This window comes from Grammomys surdaster, unplaced genomic scaffold, assembly GCF_004785775.1.
Source record: "Grammomys surdaster isolate TR1022 unplaced genomic scaffold, NIH_TR_1.0 167, whole genome shotgun sequence".
Lineage (NCBI taxonomy): Eukaryota > Metazoa > Chordata > Mammalia > Rodentia > Muridae > Grammomys > Grammomys surdaster.
The window spans coordinates 10388225-10393789 of NW_021604615.1; positions in this window are offsets into that span (position 1 = coordinate 10388225).

A 5565-nucleotide genomic window follows, 5' to 3' on the forward strand; every position below is an offset into this window, starting at 1 on the left:
TTAGATACTCAGCCTTAGTACCCCCACAGGCCCATCACTAAGTACCTCTGTACCTTGAACAGAGGTACTCTTAGCACATCTGCTAGTAATCTAGACTTCTGCACTCTGTCCAGCATGGGCTGGGTTCTTCAGTCTATCCAGGAATGATACACCCAGTACAGGAAACCAATTAGAATGAACTCTGTGCAGATTCTCACCTTGCCTTGTGGAGATAAGCATTCCTTTTAGACCCATGCAAGGTTTTCTAGAGACCCCAGTCTTGCTTGTCTCTGAGTGACACTTTTAAAAGTAACTTTCATTTGCCTGATGTAGTTGTCATCTAGAAGGCTTATTGCTGAATAAACTCAACTTCTCTCTTTCTGAACTCTGGCTAGTTGGTTCAACTCAGATGTATCCTGGCTCTTCCTTCCAGCCCCATGCTCCCAGAAAAAGACTCGGACTCAAAAATATACTCATAAATACCTTGACCATAGAGCTAGGCAATTCTCTGATTAGATCTAACTTAAAATATCCCATTTATTCTAGTCTACATTCTGCCAAGGCTGGTTACCTGTGTTCAGGTACATGTATCAGTCTCATCATATCTTCCCAGAAAATCTCTCTGCCTAGCTCTATCCCAGAATCCTTTCCCCACCCAGATGTCCCAGCTCTATTTCTTGCCTAAGCCATAGGCCATAGGCTTTTTAATTGACACGATCCATATAATACTCAAGATATCCTCTCTATAATTTCTCTTGTTAGTCCAATAAAAGGCTCTTTTCTTTCAAATATAAGTTGAATACAAATATAACAATAATGAAACAATTATGAAAACTATAAGGTATGATATACATTTGTAATACCCAGTCCATTTATATTTGGCAACTCAGATGAAGTATTCTACCATCGATCTATCTTGATGTGTTCAGAGTTCTGTATCGAAATCATTTTATATCCTATCTTATATTATTAACCTTAAAACATATTCTTAGATCAAGAACATCTCCTTAAATTCTAAATAACTTAAGCTTATAATAAGGCTATGACTATCTAATTTTCAACCCCATCAAAAAGATGAGATGAATAAATATTACCTGAGTGTGCAGGAAGAAGCTTCCAAAAATTATAGAAATCACAGAGACTACTGATTTCCTGGACAGTCCGAATATTGTCTCTATAACATTGGGGCATCCATCTTCAGGCTTCTGGCCTGGTATATCTGACAGACATTTGTGAAGCAGGAATTATAAAGGACTTGCTTATCTTGTCTTGTCAGAGCTCAGCAATCAACTTCTCTGCATCTGTTTGTCCTTTCTGGACTGACTTGTTTGTAGTTGAAGCATGGGTATTTTCTTTGTTCAGTGGTTACCTTGTCACAGTTGAAGCAACTTCTCATGGTGATTATTGATACTCACCATCTTCTTTGAAATGGAATGGGGATACTGTTAGGAGCAGATCTGTCACGTAGTCAAAAGATCTTTTAATAATGAAATAATTTTAAATACCATTTTCTGTGGATCTTTGAGAATTTTGAAAAACAACTATCTCTAGTAAATCTGAATTACCAAGCATTGTTTATTTGTAGCTATTTACTATCTGAATAACTTTGAAATCATTTCATTATAATTAATTAAAGTAGTATCTAATATAACCAGGAGTTTGAGTATCTGACTATTAACTTTCATTTCTAAACTATCCCTAATAGTTTGTAACTTGTGTTTTTTTATCATCACAAATATTTTGTAATAGCAGCTATTAAAAGGACTGAAACATTACATTACATCTTTAAAAATTATACAAGGGAGGATTGGAAAGATGGCTCACTGGTTAAGAGCACTGACTACTCTTCCAGAGATTTTTGAGTCCAATTCCCAGTAACAAAATGGTGGCTCATAACTATCTGTAATGAGATCTGATGCCCTCTTCTGGTGTGTCTGAAGACAGCTACAGTGTACTCATATACATAAACTAACTAAATCTTTTAAAAAAGAATTATATAAGTATAATACCTCAAATAAAAGTTAAAAATACATTACCAAAATATCTTAAATTTGTATCAATATATAGCAGCCTATACCAATGTATCAAAAATTACCTTATTTCTGTATCAATATATAATATATAACCTTGATTTTGCTTCAAAATATAAAGATCTTTACCAATGTAAGATTATGGCTATAAAATATTTTTGGTTAAAGAGTAGAGTCAATAATCCACTCCTATTTGTCTAATATCTTATAATAATTCTCTATCCCCCTTTTTATTTTCAACTCCCTCTCTTTATCTAAGAATGAAAGAAGGACAGAGAAGTGGAAATGAAAGATAGAAATCCCTGAGTCTAAGCTGCCTATTTTGTGTCCTCCCTGTCCATGATCATTATTATTTGTAAATCATCATATATATATATATATATATATATATATATATATATATATATATTCATAAAGTGACCAAAACTATCTACCCCAATTTAAGAAATTGTGACAATGATCTTCTTATAATTGTTTCCTACTGAATTGGGGTAAAGAATTCCTTTTGGGGACCCAAGAAAATTAGAAAAATGTTAGTCTTAAAAAAACTAGCTGTAGCATTTGTTTTACAGTCTCTGTTTGTTGAGGAAGTTCAGAGTTTACATCCTGATTGGAACAGTTTGAAAGGCTGGATGAACCGAGGTCATTTGGGATTAGCAGTCCTTTCTGAAGCTGTTCTAGTAGCAAGTTTCTGAAAACAGCATCACTTTGAGGCAGGATCAATCAGGGAGATGAAACAGTAGGTCGCAGCATCTCAGAATCCCCAATGATAAATCTTGTTGTCATGGTTGCCTTCTTGGTCTTTTTTCTGCAATATATAAACTCTATAAGCAATGCATAGTTCTAGAAAGACATTTTTATGGATCATGCAGGGTTCACAGATCAATTAAGGATGATTTCCTGCTCTTTGTTTGAGAAGGTAAAAGACAACTGCCTTTCTATAGAAATTAGTTTGATCATGCAATCAAACTGCAATATAAATCTTCATTCCTGCCATATGAAATAATGGTATGTAATAATTAGTCACGAGAATTTTGTAGCCAACAAGATTTATTGGCCATGTAAGCTGAAGTTCTGGCTGGAGACATATATATGTCTCAGTTAGTTTCAGAGTGGTTTCAACAGAGGGTTTAGCAAAGACATTACAGATGTTCTAGCCCAGACTCTCTCCAAGCTGACTAATTCAATGTGGCTTCTCTTAGCTTCTCACTGACTTGCTCTGCTTGGCCTCAAACTAACTCTGGAAATCCGTTCTAATCTGGCTGCTTCTCACTCTCTGGCTCATTCTATCTTCACCTGTGTCTAGCTTGTTCTGTCTGCAACCTGTCTCTGAAAACTGTACCTGACAAAAACTGCCTCTGCACTCCACCAACTGAAATGCCACAAATTCCACTCTATTGCACTTCCTCTTAACTCATTGACTAGACTGAACTGGCTGACTCAAACTGAAAGAGATCTGAAATTCCCTGTCTCCTGAATGCTGGGATCAAAGGCATGTACTAGCATACCTAGTCCTAAGCTTTTCTTTACCTGAAACTTATTCTATACCAGGTTGGGCTTGAATTTGGAGATCTGCTGTGTCTGTCTCCTGGAATTAATGGTGTGTTTGTATTCCAGCCAGGTCACACAGACCTAGAAGGTTTTTTGATGTAATCCCTTGCCAGAGAATCCATGTTTCTGGATTAAATTTCCTCTATTCTTGGATATAGAAGATGGACCTGGCTCAGATCAGGTATCTTCAAATCTTAATGAGATGAGAATATTTTCAGTGAACTTACAAAATCCTCATAAGATGACATTATCTACAAAAGGACACAATTTTGTAGATAAAACAAGATGATGTCATAGCCATGTTTGTGTTTACATGTTTGGAAGAGTGTATCATAGAAGATTGGGTTTTAATTTCTCAGAGACAGAAAGAAGCAGAACTGGTTTAGAACTCTGCCAGGTTTCAAGGCTCATCATTTTAGAATAGAAAATACAATATACATAGGATTAATGATACAACATAATGAGTTGGAAGCATATAATGAAATTAACATGCAAGGCACTGAAAAAGTATTGTCCATGGCAATAATTGGCAGAGATTCCTTCAGAGTGTATTTTAAATAAATGAATAATAAAGGGTTATGTGGATGACAGATATTCAAGTAGAGATGAGTGAATACAAATGGATGATAATTTGATGATAAAATTGATAGGTGGCATAGATGACAGACAGATGACTAAACATTTGTGTACACAAAATCATACTATACAGTTTAATACCCATTTTCACATATTTTCTTCACAGCTGTGTGAAAGAGGGCATATTTGCAAATCATGATAACTACCCCTGTGGGACTGTGTCATAGATGCCATCCAGACCCATTGTCGCCCTCTCTGTCCCACACTTTACTTACATTTTTCCCCCTCCCTCTTCACCCACTTACATGGTGACAACAAGCCCCTCTGCTTCCACTAATTTTACAAAATGTAGAATCCAAATGATTTTAATCATCTTACCACACAGAATTACGTGGTCTGTGCTTTGTGTCAGTTTTGTACTCACAGGATCAAATGATGGGCATATGTGTACTGGAATGTAGCCAGGTTATTCCTGACTGTAACGCATTTATTTACTAGGTGATTCAGCAGGAAGACTGGTGCAAATGCACACTAGAGTTTTTCATAGCAGTCAAAGGGAAGACACCCTTATCCTGTTTGCAAATCCACAGTGAAGGTTGACAGCACATGTACTCCAAGTCTCAAAACCAGTCTCACACACCCAAGCTCTCAATCCCTGGACATTGAGAGCATGGTCAGAGTAAGGGGATGCTGTCTTCATTTCTTTGGTGTAGTTCTTTAGCCCAGTTACAAATCAAGTTTAGATACACTATTCTTATCTACATATCCTGAACCAACAGGACACCATCCCCTGAAATAACCATAACAGACAAAGTGATGCTGCAGTCTCAGTGGAGGGATAATGGAAACACAAATGTCTTCTGAGAAGGGATACAAAATTGCTCTGGGTTTGTCTTTGCTGGAAAGCTTCTCCATGGATGTCACTGTGTACTTCAAAGAACTAAAATATTTCTAGCAGTCGCTGTCGTCTGTGTGTTTTATCAGGTGGCTGCATGCACAGAGGAGTTGTGTTCTCTGAAAACATGATTTAATGTGCTGGAGAGGATGCCTGTTACTTTTTAGCCACCATGAGCTTCTCTGCCCCTACAGGCCCAGGGTTGGGAGGTGTCTGCTCTTGTGGACACACCTGGGTCTGGGTTTGGAACGGAAAGATCACTTTTAAGATCTCTCTTTCCATGTTTCTACTGCAGATATTAAGTCTCTTAAAGCCCAAGTAACAAAACCAAGGGATTTGGAGGGAAAAGGAGAACTTTGTGCAGTATAGACAATTGCTTTGAAGATACTAGCTGGGCAGTGGGAATGTAAGTGGTAGGTGAAATAAATTGTGAATCTGGGTATATTCATCAGGATTCTCTAGAGTAACAGACCTTACAGAATGAATATCTATCTATCTATCTATCTATCTATCTATCTATCTATCTATCTATCT